This window comes from Bombina bombina, chromosome 1, assembly GCF_027579735.1.
Source record: "Bombina bombina isolate aBomBom1 chromosome 1, aBomBom1.pri, whole genome shotgun sequence".
Taxonomy (NCBI): Eukaryota; Metazoa; Chordata; class Amphibia; order Anura; family Bombinatoridae; genus Bombina; species Bombina bombina.
The window spans coordinates 66,336,640-66,355,393 of record NC_069499.1 but is presented as its reverse complement, the minus strand read 5'-3'; the positions used below and the strand labels follow the sequence as shown (position 1 = coordinate 66,355,393).

General features: G+C 39.7%; 1 long non-coding RNA gene across 1 annotated transcript in view; it reads right to left on the bottom strand.

The window, feature by feature from the left end:
* Positions 1–852: 852 nt before the first annotated feature.
* LOC128636238 (uncharacterized) overlaps positions 853–18,754 on the bottom strand; it is a 43,287-nt gene continuing 25,385 nt past the window's right edge. The window contains exon 3 of the long non-coding RNA XR_008398686.1: positions 853–1,052. This is a non-coding gene — a long non-coding RNA (uncharacterized LOC128636238). The remainder of the gene's footprint in view (positions 1,053–18,754) is intronic.

Here is an 18,754-nt window from a genome sequence, read left to right as displayed (position 1 = left end):
TATATATAGGGGGCACACCCGGCACACAGGATTCCCCAGTCAAAAGTAGAGGGGCCACAAATAATTGCCAACAATAAACTAATGAAATAATTGCTTTATATTATAGACTGTAAGCTCACAAGTCCATCTGTCCTGTTGATCGTCTCATATAAAAGGTTTTGATTATTGTAAAATGCAATTTTATACTTCAAGTAATAGCCATCGTAATATGTCGGCACTAAATAATTTGTCAATATGTGTACATTAATAAAAAAGATAGACAAATAGGTAGATAGATCATAGATAGATAGACAGACAGACTGATAGATTGATAGATAGACACAGACAGATAAATAGATAGATAGATAGATAGATATATAGATGTTTAGTTACAAATGCCCATTCATTAATGAAACACAGATAATCATCTCATTTTAACGAGACGAATATCCGAACGAATGCAGCATGGACTATAAAGAAAGTGAAGGAATAATGCCAAATTCTGCAGTATTCATTCATTTCCTTTAAATAGATACAAAATACTAACCTAAATGTGCTGTCAGTCTACGCTAACCTGCTCTTCTTCTCCACAGAGCCCGAGCCTCGCTAACAGGAGGCTCCAGAGCACTTAGGTAAGTATTTTAGTTGCTACAGGTAAACTATTTGCTGGGGATAAACACAGTTATGTGCAAGCAATAGTGCAATATTAAATGCGCTAACACGTTACATCGTATTCTTTTTGCACGTGTATGCCCCTTTAATGATTCATTTTCCCCAGCCAGGTGTACAACAGTTGTTAATCTAATTGAACTCCCATTAAAGAATAGGAGATAAGGTTTGTGATTGTGTGCGTATTACAGAGCATTACTTTGGTTGGCACCTCTCTGAATATTATGTATCTTTTCCAAGATTATGTTCTCTGCGATGAACAATCTCTCCCACTCACAGGCACCAGTATCTTGGACTATGCGCCTCCTTCCTTCATGTTGAGTCAGCTTTTTTTTGGCAGGACCACTTCAGAAATTCCATTTTTTTTTTCTTGTCCAGGACCCTTATGTATAGAAGAAAATGGCCTATACAGAGAAATTAAAAAAAGAAAAAATGAAAGCATGCTCTTTTTTGTTGTTAAATTCTCAACATTAAAGAAAATTTAAACATTAAAAGAGACAGTCTAGTCAAAATGAAACTTTAACGATTCAGATAGGGCATGCGATTTTAAACAACTTTACAATATACATTTATCATCAAATTTGCTTTGTGCTCTTTGTATTATTTATTGAAAGTTAAATCTAGGTATGCTCATATGCTAATTTCTAAGTCCTTGAAGGCCGCCTCTTGTCTATGCATTTGGACAGTTTTTCACAGCTAGACAGTGCTAGTTCATGTGTGTCATATAGATAAAATTGTCCTCAATGTTGCGGATTTACCTATGAGTCAGCACTGATTGGCAAAAATGCAAGTCTGTCAAAAGAACTTAGATAAGGGGGCAGTCTGCAGAGGCTTAGATACAAGGTAATCACAAAGGTAAAAAGTGTATAAATATAACGGTGTTGGTTATGCAAAATTTAGGAATGGTTAATAAAGGGATTATCTATCTTTTTAAACAATAAAAATTCGTAAGTAGACTCTCTCTTTTACCCTGCATATTCTGTTTACCTAAAAAATTACTCTGTAGATTAGAAAAAGTACTATACTCTTGCCACATTATTTGTATTGTACAGTTAGTAATTGGAACATTAGTCCCGCCTCCTCACCTGCATGTCCCCAGAATTTGCACTATTAAAGGCACACTCATTACATTAAAGGGACACTGAACCCAAATGTTTTTCTTTTGTGATTCAGATAGAGCGTGCAAAATTAAGCAACTTTCTAATTTACTCATATTATCAATTTTTATTCATTCTCTTGCTATCTTTATTTGAAAAAGAAGGCATCTAAACTTTTTTTTTCTTCAGAATTCTGGACAGCACTTTTTTATTGGTGGATGAATTTATCCACAAATCAGCAAGGACAACCCAGGTTGTTCACCAAAAATGGGCCGGCATCTAAACTTACATTCTTGCATTTCAAATAAAGATACCAAGAGAATTACGAAAATTTGATAATAGGAGTAAATTAGAAAGTTGCTTAAAATGTCATGCTCTATCTGAATCAGGAAATAAAAAAATTGGGTTCTGTGTCCCTGTAAACCTAGCAGCAAAATTGGAAGCTTATTTAGGGTAACCTATTTTTTGTCACAATAATTTTACAGGTTTGCACAAAATTATTTTCTTTTGGCCCTTGCCCAAGTCCTTCCTCGGACTGCCCAAGCCCCTCACATCAGGACCAGTAAATATAGGATAGTGTTTCTGATAATTATTCTTAAATGATTTAGGTATTTTATTTTATTTAGGAGTTGTATATGTCATGTCTATAAAGCGCTAGTGAAATGGGTCACAGAAACAATATCAGAATTGATAAAACTCAGACTCAGACTATAGGATATTATGAGGATTCATAAAGTACACGCTAAATTGATATCATTTCTATAGTTAATATATATCATGCAGAAGAAAAGGGAATTAGCTGCTCTGTTAATGACATTCTCAAAATGACACTAAAATCCCAACATAAAGGCAGTAAAACTGGTGCTCTGCTATATAAAGGGACAGGAAATGTCAATGTAATATAAAATGTTTAATTATGCACAGTAAAAAAAAATTGCAATATACTTTCATTATTTTTTTTGCCCTCTTTTCATATATTTAAAGGGATATGAAACCCAACTATTTTCTTTTGTTGTTCAGACAGTGCATACAATTTAAATAAGAGTTTCCAATTTACTTCTATTATCAAATTTGCTTCGTTCTCGTGGTATTCTTTGTTGAACAGATACCTAGGTTGGTGAATGGATGCGCTACATGGCAGGAAATAGTGCTGCCATCTAGTGCTCAATGGATAAAATTTTTGCAAAACTGCTGCCATATAGTGTTCCAGACATGGACAGTCTCTTGAACGTACGTTCCTGCTTTTCAACAAAAGATACCAAGAGAACAAAAAATTGATAATAGAAGTAAATTAGAAACGTATTTAAAATTGTATGCCCTATCAAAGTCATGAAGGAAAAAAAAATGGGGTTTTATGTCCCTTTAAGTCTGAAAAGTGTGGGGTTTTTTTAGTCGAACAGCTGGAAATGCACACAGCCTTCTCATGGCTAATCCTGCTACATATCTGTCTCTCAACAGAGTCTGTCAGATAGATAACTGCAAAACAATGCAATTCTTGCTAACATAACTGTGGCTAGCCTTGTCTTCTCTACTCTAAAATCTAAAAAGTTGAGTTTGGTCATTGAAAAACAATTGCATCAAACAAGATGCTTGTTTAAAATGCTTAGACTTGGCTGATATGACATTCTGTAATTACAAGGTGTTAACTACTAAAGCCACTTGAAAATTATAAGAAATTTACCCAGCACTTTAAATAGACATAAACCTCTTATTCCTGTTGGGGATATTTTCCTTATTATAAGGCATATAGTATAGAGGTAGATTATATGAAAGATTATATGCAACAACAGATTTTTTATAGTCTCTCCAGTGACCATGTAATAATCAGTCTGATTTAGTGACAGCAGGACACAAAATAATAGGGACTCCTTACCACTGTTAACGATAAACAGCTAACAAAGAGTTAAAGGACCAGTAAATACAGTAGATTTAAAGTTATGTATATTTCTGCTCCCTCTGTATCATGTGACAGTCATCAGCCAATCACAAATGCATATACGTATAGTCTGTGAATTCTTGCACATGCTCAGTAGGAGGCAGAGCTGGTGACTGAAAAAGTGTAAATATAAAAAGACTGTGCATATTTTGTTAATTGAAGTAAATTGGTAAGTTGTTTAAAATGACATGCTCACTCTGAATCATGAAAGTTTAATTTTTACTTGAGTGTCCCTTTAACTCAAATTCGACCACACAGAAGGGAGATCTTTGTTTTCACTGTAAGTGTGCCCATTGCAATTCTGATTGGTTTATCAGGAGTTGTTAACATAAGGATTTCAGGTCCCTTTAAAAAGCAAAAGTATGCTCATAAAGTACAGAACAATCAGTGTGTCAGGATTTAATACAATGGAGCCATATACATAAATTGAATCAAAGAAACTCATGTTAAAGCGACAGAAAACACCTTGAGATTTTTAAATAAAATGTTTAGTTATGAGTAAAAAACTACTTTACAATATATTTCCATTATTTACTTTGTCCCCTTTTCATGTAATTTAGCTCTGAAAATGTAGCAATTAATATTTCTCAGAACTTAAAATGCAACTGCTGACTTATCAAGGCTAGCCCTGCTACATATATGTTTCTAATTTGCTTTATCAGATGTCAACTAGTATATAAAACCAATAACTTTATGTAGCTAGCCTTGTTGTCTGCAGACTAAAGCCCAGATTGGCTCCTCCAAATAAGTCACATGGTTGGTGGAGTTAGGCTATTGACAAATAATTTCAGAAAAAAGACTGTTAATTTGTTTTATACAAATTAAGACTAGGCTGAAATGTTATTCTATAGCAACCCAAAATAAATGTATTGTAATTACAAGGTGTTTACTGTCCCTGTAAATAAAAGATATAACAAAAATCTCAATATAAATAATGACAATATGGAGGGACTTATTATATCAGCCAGTTCAGCAAGTGTACAATCCTAGTGCAGGTTGTGGGTCCATCTGTCTATCCTCAAAATCATTATACAGAGCAGCCTGTAATAATATTATTATTGGGCAAAAGAAAAAAGTAAAAAACACTGTGCACTAAACACTGTGAATGTATAAAAACTCAGAGAATGTCCTTGATTCTTTAATTGTCCTTAAAGGGACAGTCTAGTATAAATTAAACTTTCATTATTCAGATAGGACTTTTCATTTTAATCAACTTTCCAATTTACTTTTATCATTAATTTGCTTTTTTCTCTTGGTATTCTTAGTTTAAACTAAACCTAGGTAGGCTCATATGCTAATTCCTAAGCCTTTGAGGGCTGCCCCTTATCACATGCTTTTTAAATCTCTTTTCAACACAAAAAGACAGAAAGTACACATGGGCCATATAGATAACACTGTGTTCGGGCACAGGGGGTTATTTAAGATTTAGCACAAATCAATGCTAAATTTAAGACAATCCTATATTATAAAAGGCCAAGTGTGTTTGTCCGAAGCTGTCATGCGCAGTAGAGACAAACACACTTGGCCTTGAGATAGGGAGCGCGAGGTACACAAACAGCTGTGAGGTCTGGGGAGCGCGAGGTAAGCTACTCAACAGCTGTGAGGTCTGCTGCGTGAGAAGCGGCCACGCGCTCCCCAGACCTCACAGCTGTTTGTGGCCGACGGGAGCGTTGCGATGGGGGCGTGGCCGGGCGTCGCGAGGGCGTGGCCGGGCGTCGCGAGGGGCATGGCCGGGCGGGGTCCCGCGATGTGAATGCAGAGCCAGAGAGGGAGCAGGAGAGGGGGGGAAGAAGGGCCAAAGGGGGGGGGGGAGAGAGCCAAAGGGGGGGGGGGAGAGCCAAAGGGGGGGGGAGAGAGCCAAGGGGGGGGGAGCACAAGAGAAGGGGGGGGGGAGAGCCAAAGAGAAGGGGGGGGGAGAGCCAAAGAGAAGGGGGGGGGAGAGCCAAAGAGAAGGGGGGGGGAGAGCCAAAGAGAAGGGGGGGAGAGCCAAAGAGAAGGGGGGGGGAGAGCCAAAGAGAAGGGGGGGGGGAGCCAAAGAGAAGGGGGGGAGAGTCAAAGAGAAGGGGGGGGGAGAGCCAAAGAGAAGGGGGGGAGCCAAAGAGAAGGGGGGGAGAGCCAAAGAGAAGGGGGGGAGAGCCAAAGAGAAGGGGGGGAGCCAAAGAGAAGGGGGGGAGAGCCAAAGAGAAGGGAGGGGGAGAGCCAAAGAGAAGGGGGGGGAGCCAAAGAGAAGGGGGGGAGCCAAAGAGAAGGGGGGGGAGCCAAAGAGAAGGGGGGGGAGAGTCAAAGAGAATGGGGGGGAGAGCCAAAGAGAAGGGGGGGAGCCAAAGAGAAGGGGGGGAGAGCCAAAGAGAAGGGGGGGAGCCAAAGAGAAGGGGGGGGAGAGCCAAAGAGAAGGGGGGGGAGAGCCAAAGAGAAGGGGGGGGAGCCAAAGAGAAGGGGGGAGAGCCAAAGAGAAGGGGGGGAGTCAAAGAGAAGGGGGGGGGAGAGCCAAAGAGAAGGGAGGGGGAGAGCCAAAGAGAAGGGGGGGGAGCCAAAGAGAAGGGGGGGAGCCAAAGAGAAGGGGGGAGAGAGCCAAAGAGAAGGGGGGGAGAGCCAAAGAGAAGGGGGGGGAGAGCCAAAGAGAAGGGGGGGGGAGAGCCAAAGAGAAGGGGGGGGAGCCAAAGAGAAGGGGGGGAGAGCCAAAGAGAAGGGGGGGGAGAGCCAAAGAGGAGGGGGGGAGAGCCAAAGAGAAGGGGGGGAGAGCCAAAGAGAAGGGGGGGGGGAGAGCCAAAGAGGGGGGAGAGAGAGAGCCAAAGAGGAAAAAGAGCCAAAAAGGAGAGAGAGCCAAAGAGGGGGGAGAGAGAGCCAAAGAGGGGGGAGAGAGAGCCAAAGAGGGGGGGGGGGAGAGCCAAAGAGGGGGGGGGGGGGAGAGCCAAAGAGAAGGGGGGAGAGCCAAAGAGAAGGGGGGGAAGAGCCAAAGAGAAGGGGGGGAGAGCCAAAGAGAAGGGGGGGGAGAGCCAAAGAGGGGGGAGAGAGAGAGCCAAAGAGGAAAAAGAGCCAAAAAGGAGAGAGAGCCAAAGAGGGGGGAGAGAGAGCCAAAGAGGGGGGAGAGAGAGCCAAAGAGGGGGGGGGGAGAGCCAAAGAGGGGGGGGGGAGAGCCAAAGAGAAGGGGGGGAGAGCCAAAGAGAAGGGGGGGAAGAGCCAAAGAGAAGGGGGGGGAGAGCCAAAGAGAAGGGGGGGGAGAGCCAAAGAGATGGGGGGGAGCCAAAGAGAAGGGGGGGGGGGAGAGCCAAAGAGAAGGGGGGGGGGGGAGAGCCAAAGAGAAGGGGGGGGAGAGCCAAAGAGAAGGGGGGGAGAGCCAAAGAGAAGGGGGGGAGAGCCAAAGAGGAGGGGGGGGGGGGAGAGCCAAAGAGGGGGGGAGAGAGCCAAAGAGGGGGGGAGAGAGAGAGCCAAAGAGGAAAAAGAGCCAAAAAGGAGAGAGAGCCAAAGAGGGGGGAGAGAGAGCCAAAGAGGGGGGGGGAGAGCCAAAGAGGGGGGGGAGAGCCAAAGAGCAAGGGGGGGGGGAGAGAGCCAAAGAGGGGGGGAGAGAGCCAAAGAGGGGGGAAGAGAGCAAAAGGGGGGGGGAGAGCCAAAGAGGGGGGAGAGAGAGAGCCAAAGAGGAAAGAGAGACAAAGAGGAGAGCAAAAGAGGGGAGAGAGACAAAGAGGGGGGAGAGAGAGCCAAAGAGGGGGGGGGGCAGAGCCAAAGAGGGGGAGGAGCCAAAGAGGGGGGGGAGAGCCAAAGAGGGGGGGGGAGAGAGCCAAAGGGGGGGGAGAGCCAAAGGCGGGGGAGAGAGCCGAAGGGGGGGGAGACAAAGGGGAGGGGGAGAGCCAAAGGGGGGGGAGAGCCAAAGGGGGGGGGAGAGAGCCAAAGGGGGGAGAGAGAGAGCCAAAGAGGAGAGAGAGCAAAAGAGGGGAGAGAGCCAAAGAGGGGGGAGGGAGAGAGCCAAAGAGGGGGGGGAGAGCCAAAGAGGGGGGAGGAGAGCCAAAGAGGGGGGGGAGAGAGCCAAAGAGGGGGGAGAGAACAAAAGAGGGGGGAGAGAGAACAAAAGAGGGGGGAGAGAGAGCAAAAGAAAGGAGGGAGAGAGCCAAAGAGGGGAGAGAGAGAGCAAAAGAGGGGAGAGAGAGAGCAAAGGAGAGGGGGGAGAGAGAGCAAAGGAGAGGGGGGAAGAGAGAGCAAAAGAGAGGGGGGAGAGTGCAAGGGGTGGAACCGCTGTAATGCAAAAAATGGCCCGTGTACACGGGCTTTAGTACTAGTAGATAATAAACAGTCACAGTCATGTGATCAGGGGGCTGGAAGAGGGTTCCGAGATACAAGGTAATCACAGAGGTAAAAAGTATATTAATATTACTGTGTTGGTTATGCAAAACTGGGGAATGGGTAATAAAGGGATTATCTATCTCTTAAAACAATAACAATTCTATGGTAGACTGTCCCTTTAAAGAGAAAAATAAACTTCCATTGTGTATTATAGGTATTTTTATATGGCATTTCCAAAGCAAATGTTCACCAGGGCTTGCAAAACACTTGCATACACACATACTCAGGCATGCTCACACACATATAAACAAAAACACACACATAGCCACAGACACATGCATACACACAGTGTTACATGTGCACAAAAACACATACACACACAAACACACACATAAATACACAGACACACATATCTATCTATTGCTGCAATATATATATATATATAAAAACAAGCACATTATTTTTAAACAATACTTCCCCAAACACAATACTGAGTGCTGAAAGCAAGAGCTAGCAAAGCAAAATAAATAAAATGTTCAGAGTTGCCTCTAAACTGTAAGCTTATTATAACCCTAAACCCCTTGGGCAAAATCTCCCATTATATATCTGTATAATATTTCTAAAATAACTGTAAGCTTCTTACAAATATAGCCACAAAACATGTGCTGCCCCCCCCCCCCTCCAATATGCTGCCTTAGGCAAGTAATAAAGGGAGAGATATGGCAGCTCGCTTTTGGAATAGTGCACTGTCAGGAGACAGAAGGTGCCGGGTGACATCATCAGCTACGGCCGCATTACCGTGAGCTACACGATCCTGGGTTTGCAGAAAAACAGTGTATGATCAGCGACCCCCTTCATGATGAAAAGGGCCACCGTGCGTGCCCAGGTCACGATGTGCATGATGAGGACACCTTGTCATGCACATCGAAGTGATTAAGTACCCCAAAACTTGATATCTCATGCAGCAAACAAGAACTGCTGGCAGTGCCTGCAAAGTAATAATTACAACTACAACATTTGATATAATATACTTGCAAAAAGGGTTTCGTAAAAGTTCATAACTGTAAAATATTAGCATGTGTATGTTATTGGGCAAAGCAGTCTGTCTGTATATAAAGAGAAACGTCTTATAAACCTAGTTTCACGGTCAAGACTGGCTTTTTCAAATCTGATGAAGTTGTCTCCATTTTATTTTATTTCTTTAAATCTTTTTTTAAAGTTTTTGTGTGTGCCTATGTTAGTGTGGAGTGTTTGTTTTACCCTTGACAGTAAAACTTCTATGTGGCTAAAAATGAATGGCTGCTAGGTAGAGTATTATTATTATTTGTAGAGCACTAACAGATTCTGCAGCACTATAGATGCGGCTTCATTGATTATAAATGAGGCGGATCTTGCAACTCGCAGCAGCAACAAGGGGCGATTACAAATCTCTTGATTTTATGATGTTGCATAGTTGTTTTTTTGAGATTCTAGTTTCACAAATTAGTTTTATTGAATCGCAGCCAATGTAATATCACAAAGATTAAACCTTAAACCTTTCAGACTCATAAATCACTTTTCCCTTAAAAAAAAAAAAAGTTACGAAATATAATTCCGGAACTTTGTTTCTTTTTATTTGGTCTTTTTTTAATAACACAGTGTTCACAATCGCTTGGCTAACAGTTTTATAAAGTTCAGTCATTTCAGGACAAGAGGCTCACTCGGGAGTATAGTTGCTTTAAAAGTCACAGTGAACAACCACGCATATTGAACACAAAATAAACTGTGTTGGTCACCATAGATACCACATTAACCAGCTAACATTTTGGATACTTTTTTTTAATATAATTAGCTGAATATTCACATTTATTTTTCTTATTTCAACATTATTCTAAGAGATCGGCTATAATTTCCTGTTTGAAATCACTTCAGATTTTACATTATTGATAATCACAAATGTATGCATTTAAGCATGTATGTGTAGTGCAGTGCATGCATTCAATAACATACATTTTGCTGAACCTCATCAGTTGTTTGCAGGTACGCAGGGCATTGACTGAAAACATAAGGATTGTGGAGCATAGGTAATTGTTTTAAATGGGAGGTAATTATATGCAAATAAAAGCCTCCCATACAGCATTAAATGGCCTTATTGAGTCCTCCCATGCTGCATAAAACAGTTTAATGTCTTGTATGTGCACTAAAACATTGTATGCCTCATTAAATGGTATCATTGTATGCTGCTGAAACTACTCATGCTGCATTAAATGGTTTAGGGACAGGTTATGAGTGGAGCTCTATTGTAACGTGTGTTCGTAAAGGGGCAATTTTGCCCCTTTATGGGCGCATGTTAAATAACCAGCCATTACAAGTGGCAAGTTAATGCTTCCGCGAGCTTGTGATTTCCCTTTGCGCTTAGCGCAATTAACCAGAGGTCAGATCTCTGGTTAATAAAAATAATGTGCCACAGTTGCCCCCCTCCAATAAAGAGGACAGTACTGTAAAATATAAAATAAATAAGAGCATTGTTATTTAAAAAAAAAAAAAAAAACTGCACAAAACAGTTATAAGGGTTAAAGTGAGGGGATGTTGGGTGTTAGAAAAAACAGCACTAAAGTGCTTTTACATTGAGGTGAATGGGGGACTGTGTTTTTACTCTAAATATATATGTATACGATTAAATACATATATATTTATTTATGTGTTGGGTTGTGTTTCGTGAAATCTGTTTTTTAACCCTTAAACTTTACTTCAGGTCTAAAATCGCACAAAATATTCTAGCGCAGTTTCATTCGAGTGCAACCTATAAATTTCAACTTGTAATATGAGCACAATTTAGGATGTTTGCGATCTCCATTGAAAGTATAGGTTGTGCTAGATTCACAATGGACTTTTAATATCAAATCGCACACTAGGTTTTCAATGGACTTTTAATATCAAGTTGCACACTAGGGGCCCCATCCGATATGCAGCGTCGCCCGTAAAAGCCGGCGACAACGGTTTTTGCGCAGGTTTGGTATCACATATACGGCATAGCATACAACTTACGCCGGTATATTTCACCCGACGCCCGCAATTCTTACTCCCATAGGCTAACATGGGACTGCGTCGTAAATCGGTATCCAATATCCAGCACAAGGCTTACGTGGCAAAAATGGAGAAATCTTACTCCATTTTCACCTCGGCATAAAATGCAGCCGTAGCAGGCCTTGCGCTGAGTATGGGAGCACCGTAACTCCCTAAAATGCCTGCAAAAAAAAAACTAACACCTAACGCATGCGCAATGTCTATCTACCTGTCAACCGCAATCCCCCAGCGCAATAACTAATCACGCTATGTGGCGCCCTATTTTTTACTTCTAACTAATAAAGTGTATTAACCCCTAAACCACCGTTCCCGGACCCCGCCACACCTAAATAAAGTGTTTAACCCCTACCCCGCCGCCACCTACATTAAATTTATTAACCCCTAATCTGACCCCCCTACACCGCCGCCACCTACATTAAATTTATTAACCCCTAATCTGACCCCCCTACACCGCCGCCACCTACATTAAATTTATTAACCCCTAATCTGACCCCCCTACACCGCCGCCACCTACATTAAATGTATTACCCCCTAAACCTAAGTCTAACCCTAACTTAATTATTATTTAAATAAATCTAAATAATATTACTATTATTAACTAAATTATTCCTATTTAAAACTAAATACTTACCTATAAAATAAACCCTGATAGCTACAATATAATTAATAATTACATTGTAGCTATTTTATGATTTATTTTTATTTTACAGGCAACTTTGTATTTATTTTAACTAGGTACAATAGCTATTAAATAGTTAATAACTACAATTATCTAAAATAAAATACAATTAAATAAACTAAACTATAGTACAACCCCCCCCCCCACTAAATTACAAAAAATAAAAAAATATTACAAGAAGTTTAAACTAATTACACCTAATCTAAGCCCCCTAATAAAATAAAAAAGCCCCCCAAAATAATAAAATGCCCTACCCTATACTAAATTACAAATAGCCCTTAAAAGGGCCTTTTGCGGGGCATTGCCCCAAAGTAATCAGCTCTTTTACCTGTAAAAAAAAGAACAATCCCCCCCAACATTACAACCCACCACCCACACACTCCTACTCTAAAACCCACCCGATCCCCCCTTAAAAAAAACTAACACTACCCCATTGAAGATCACCCTACCTTGAGCCGTCTTCACCCAGCCGGGCCGCAGTCTTCATCCGATGGGGCAGAAGAGGACATCCAGACTGGCAGAAGTCTTCATCCTATCCGGGCAGAAGAGGACATCCGGACCGGCAGACATCTTCATCCAAGTGGCATCTTCTATCTTCATCCATTCAACGAGGAGCGGCTCCATCTTGAAGACATCCAGCACGGAGCATCCTTCCTGGCCGACGGACTAACGACGAATGACGGTTCCTTTAAATGACGTCATCCAAGATGGCGTCCCTCGAATTCCGATTGGCTGATAGGATTCTATCAGCCAATCGGAATTAAGGTAGGAAAAATCCTATTGGTTGATTTAATCAGCCAATCAGATTAAAGTTCAATCCGATTGGCTGATTGGATCAGCCAATAGAATGCGAGGTCAATTCTATTGGCTGATCCAATCAGCCAATCGGATTGAACTTCAATCCGATTGGCTGATTAAATCAACCAATCAGATTTTTCCTACCTTAATTCCGATTGGCTGATAGAATCCTATCAGCCAATCGGAATTCAAGGGACGCCATCTTGGATGACGTCATTTAAAGGAACCGTCATTCGTCGTTAGTCCGTCGGCCAGGAAGGATGCTCCGCGCTGGATGTCTTCAAGATGGAGCCTCTCCTTGTCAGATGGATGAAGATAGAAGATGCCGCTTGGATGAAGATGTCTGCCGGTCTGGATGTCCTCTTCTGCCCCATCGGATGAAGACTTCGGCCCGGCTGGGGATGACAGCTCAAGGTAGGGTGATCTTCAATGGGGCAGTGTTAGGTTTTTTTAAGGGGCGATCGGGTGGGTTTTAGAGTAGGGTTGTGTGGGTGGTGGGTTGTAATGTTGGGGGGGGATTGTTCTTTTTTTTTAAAGGTAAAAGAGCTGATTACTTTGGGGCAAATGCCCCGCAAAAGGCCCTTTTAAGGGCTATTAGTAATTTAGTATAGGGTAGGGCATTTTATTATTTTGGGGGGCTTTTTTATGTTATTAGGGGGCTTAGATTAGGTGTAATTAGTTTAAACTTCTTGTAATATTTTTTTATAATTTAGTGTTTGTTTTTTTGTACTATTGTTTAATTTATTTAATTGTATTTTATTTTAGATAATTGTAGTTAATTTTTTTAATTAATTTATTGATAGTGTAGTGTTAGGTGTATTTGTAACTTAGGTTAGGATTTATTTTACAGGTAATTTTGTAATTATTTTAACTAGGTAGTTATTAAATAGTTATTAACTATTTAATAGCTATTGTACCTAGTTAAAATAAATACAAAGTTGCCTGTAAAATAAAAATAAATCATAAAATAGCTACAATGTAATTATTGATTATATTGTAGCTATCTTAGGGTTTATTTTATAGGTATTTAGTTTTAAATAGGAATAATTTAGTTAATAATAGTAATATTATTTATATTTATTTAAATAATAATTAAGTTAGAGGGTGTTAGGGTTAGACTTAGGTTTAGGGGGTAATACATTTAATGTAGGTGGCGGCGGTGTAGGGGGGTCAGATTAGGGGTTAATAAATTTAATGTAGGTGGCGGCGGTGTAGGGGGGTCAGATTAGGGGTTAATAAATTTAATGTAGGTGGCGGCGGGGTCCGGGAGCGGCGGTTTAGGGGTTAATACATATAATGTAGGTGGTGGTGGGCTGCGGGAGCGGCGGTTTAGGGGTTAATACTAGGATAGGTTTATTGCGGTGTGAGCAATGGCGGTTTAGGGCTTAATAATTAGGCTTATTGCGTTGTGGGGGGTTGTCGGTCTAGGGGTTAATACATTTATTATTAGGAGTGAGAGGGGGGATTGCGGATATAGGGGTATATGTATTGGGCTTATTTTTGGGAGGCAGGTTAGACAGTTACAGGAGATTTAATTTTTTTTTTAACTTTTCTTAGGCGCCGGCAGTTTCTAAAGTGCTGTAAGTCATTAGCGACTCCAGAAATTTGTAGTTACGCTTATTTCTGGACATCGCTAGTTTATCTGAGTTACGGCACTTTAGGAACTGCCGGCGGGGTATATGTAATACCCCGATGTGCGAGGTGAAACTAAGGGCGGCGCGGGTTCCCTCGCTTGCGCCGAAAACTACACCATATATCGTATCGCGCCCCAGGTTTTCAATGGACTTTTAATATCAAGTTGCAATAGCTTTCACTACCTGAGCTATTATTAGTGCGCCACTTGTAATATAGTCCAGAATGTTTCAAGTCTTTTTATACATGTTTGTTTAAATTCCATAACTGACATTATTTCTTCAAATGGCAGAATATAGCGTTGAGTTGCAATATCAGGGATTTTTTACTGTACAGACTGGAATATGAGTCTTATTTAAAAAATAAGTAAAACATATTTTTTTTTTTATCTGCTAATATTTTAGCTTGGGACACCCCCCCACCAATTTTTTTTTTTTTTATCTGAAGGTGATTAAACATGAAACACAAATCTAGGCAATTTAGACAAAATTTAAAGGGATATAAAAGTCAAACATTTCCTTTTGTGATTCAGAGCATAGAATTTCATAAAAGTTTGTAATTTACTTCTATTATCAAGTTTGCTTTGTTCTCATGGTATTATTTGTTGAAGATATACCTGGGATGGTGTCTGCGGCACTACATGTCAGAAAATAGTGCTGCCATTTAGTGCTCTTGCAAATGGATAACATGCTTGCATAACTGCTGCCAAATAGTGCTCCGAATTTGTGCACTTTCCTGAGCTTTACGTCCCTGATTTTCAACAAAAGATACTAAGTGAATGAAGAAAATCTGATAATAGAAATAGATTAGAAAGTTGTTTAAAATTACAAGATCGGAAGATGTCCAAATCTGATGACAACTTTTTTCCTAACCTAAAAGCAACCAATATTCAGAGGGGAAAAAGTTTGTAAATCCCTGAAAACTCCAAAAGTACTGGCAATGCCTTAGTTATGATCTATACATTTTAAAAAGCTATAAACACAATATTCTCTATTTGTTATATGTTATATGTTTGAACCCATCATTATAAATGACATTTTCTATTTTGTATGCTGATAAAATAATAATAATAATATTTAAGGTACATAGCACTAGGGGTTACTTATCTAAAGGCAATGCATTTGCTGCAAGTCTGCTACATGTTGCTAAATTATAGATTGTGCTTCTAAATTGATCCTAAAGCAGTTAATGTCTGTGCTATAGTTGCTGGAAGTTTTTCAAAAGCTGTGAGGTTTATGGAAAAGCACATTGATAAAACATTAAAAGGGGGTAATAATCCCATAATCCTAAAAATAACCCTGAGCTTGAAATAAGAGTATGTGAATGAGAAGCACAGTAATTATGCACATGTTGTTTTATCAGCAGTCGGTTACATAGCAGTGCTATATGTTGTAATAAACTACATTGTTGTAAGCTGTTTCCTTCTAGTGTGTCAGATGTTAGGCTCCTTCCATACAGTGCCTGGGCATAATCTGTATATAGCTCAGGTGATGCTATGAGACGTTGCGCTAGATTTATAGAAGCTTATGACTTTGCTGAGGGATCTTGTTGTAAAGACAAGATTATGGATCTTATTAAAGAGCAAGGCTCACTTCCATTAATCTGTCCGCCCACCATCACATCCAGCAGGCAGTAATACATTGCCCACATTTAACATTATCTGGGGGGATTTTAAAGGGACATGCCACCCACATTTTTTCTTTTATGATTTAGAAAGAGAATGCAATTTTAAACATAGTTCTAATTTACTTATATTATCTAATTTGTTTTATTCCCTTGATATTCTTTGATGAAAAGCATATCTAGATATGCTCACTAGCTGCTGATTGGCTCACCATGTGCATTGCTATTTCTTCAACTAAGGATATTTAAAAAATGAAGCAAAATAAATAATGGAAGTAAATTGTAATGTTGTTTAAATTTCTATTCTCTATCTGAATCATGAAAGAAAGATTTTGAGTTTAGTGGCCCTTTAATCTGCCAACTGGCGTATAGGTTAGGAAGCAGTGGTATAATCAGGCTGGTGCTAAGATTATTGGCTACACAGACAAAGACACATTTAGCCACCTCTATCCCCCCCAAGGAAAGTATATACCCTGTCATTACTGCTTCTTAAATGTTCTAGTGCAGCTATATATAACTATTTTATTTGTAATGACAGAGAAAATAGATTTCAATTAACACATCATGGGCGCGATCCGATATACGGCGCCTGCACATCATGGGCGCGATCCGATTTACTACGCCTGCATTTTGTGGCGAGGTGAAAATGGAGTAAGATTTCTCCATTTTCGCCACATAAGTCCTTACGCTGTATATTGGATACCAAACTGCGCGGGTTTGGTATACCTGTCTATGGGCCAAAAAACTACGGCCGAAGGCAGAAATATACAAGCGTAACTTCGGGCGACGCTGCATCTCGGATCGGGCCCCAAATTCTTGTTAATCTAAGTTATTATAATAGCTATAATGATCAAATTCTGCATGACATAACGTATCAAAGTGGTGGCTCTGCCCAATATAGCAAATCAGTGGTGGCTCTGCTTAATGAATTAAACAGTGGTGACAATATATAAATCACAGGGACATTGAGGCAGAAGGACCTCTTATTTGTCACCACTATACCTAGACTGATACCAGCATGTCTAACAGGAAAATGTATCAAGCTGCAGGATGACAGGTTCTCAAACAGAATCTGTTCACCTGCAATCACAACTTGGCAAAATTTAAGACTAAAGATGGGCTCTGTTGTTCAATCCTGCCCCCTACTTTTGGGTAACGAATTGCATGAGAGCAGTGCCTGTCAATCACCCTGAACAAGTAAGTTTGAGGTGATTTATCTCTGCCACTTAGGATAAGGAGAAGGGACTATTAAATGTGGGGTGGCAGACTCACTCTTAACTGCAAGTTCTCAGTAGGGATGGGCGAATGTTTCGCAACATTTGAAAAACGGCACGAATTTTAACACATTCGTTCGTTCGAATCGAATTTCGAATGTTTACATAACATTCTAACATTCGATTTTCGAATGTTCGGTTTCGAATTTTATGATTACATTAGAAAATATTCTTTTCGAAAAATTCGAATTTAGATTGTAATAGTATTTCTAATGATTTTTCTTTAAATGTAATATTCGAATTATGCAATATTCTTTTCGAAAAATTCAAATTTGGATTGTAATAGTATTTCTAATGCTTTTTCTTTAAATGTAATATTCGAATTATGCAATACGTGTATTCGAATTAAAAAAAATTGAATTTAGATTGTAATAGTATTTCTAATGCTTTTTTTTAAATGTAATATTCGAATTATGCAATATTCGAATTCGAAAAATTCGAATTTAGATTGTAATAGTATTTCTAATGCTTTTTCTTTAAATGTAATATTCGAATTATGCAATATTCTAATTCGAAAAATTTGAATTTAGATTGTAATAGTATTTCTAATGCTTTTTCTTTAAATGTAATATTTGGATTATGCAATATTCGAATTAAATATATTCGAATTTATATTCGAAAAATTCAAATTTATATGTTTGTAATAGTATTTCTAATGCTTTCTTTAAATGTAATATTAGAATTATGCAATATTCTATATAGAAACATTCGAAATGATATATTTTTATTTATTATGTATCAATTTACTAGATTCCCGCCCTACCACATGAACTATTGAACTTCTGAATAGTATTTGTTAAATAGAATGTTAAATTCGAAATTTCGAATGTGGACATTCAATATAATTATAAACATTTGAATTCGAAAACTGTAAATAACATTTGATTTTCGAATTTTTAAGAATATTCGTTCTTATCGACATTCGGATTTAGAATTCGAATTTCGGTAATAACATTCGTTCTACATTCGAAATTCAAAAATTTACACATTCGCCCATCCCTAGTTCTCAGTTGCTGAAAATATATCTTGATACATTTTCCCATAAGTATAATTTTTTTCAAGCCCTACTATAGATCACATTAACTTTTAGCGGAGTACTGTCAAGTTTTGGTCAGGGACCAGTACAACTCACTATTATTTTAGACAAGTGTCATTATATTGATGATAATAAACATTTATACATTAATAAACACAACACTCTGCACTGTATGATAATGCAAGGCATCTAACCTAGCCTAAGCTACCCATTGCTCCTAAAGGGGCATTTGTAAGGGCAATCAGCTTTTGTTGCTGCCTAATAAAATAAAGAAGCCCTGATCTAAAAAAAAAAAAAAAAAAACTTTTAAAAAAAACACCCCCCAAAAAAACTAACTCTAACCCCGAAATAGGTACTCACCTTTCCGGCGGTGAAGGTCTTTTTCCAGGCAGCTCCATCTTCATCCAGCATGGGGACACCTCCTTTCTTCATCCGGAGTAAAGGCAGCGCAGAGCAGGACCGGCGGCGGTGGAGACAACATCCAGCGTGGAGGATCCTCTTCATGCAATCGTCAGCGCACACTGAAGATTGAATGCAAGGTACCCGTTTATATTGGGGTACCTTGCATTCCTATTGGCTGAAATTTTAAAATCAGCCAATAGGATGAGAGCTACTGAAATCCTATTGGCTTATTTGAACAGGGGTATTGAATAGGGGTATTATTTTGGATAATTTCGTTTTTTTATT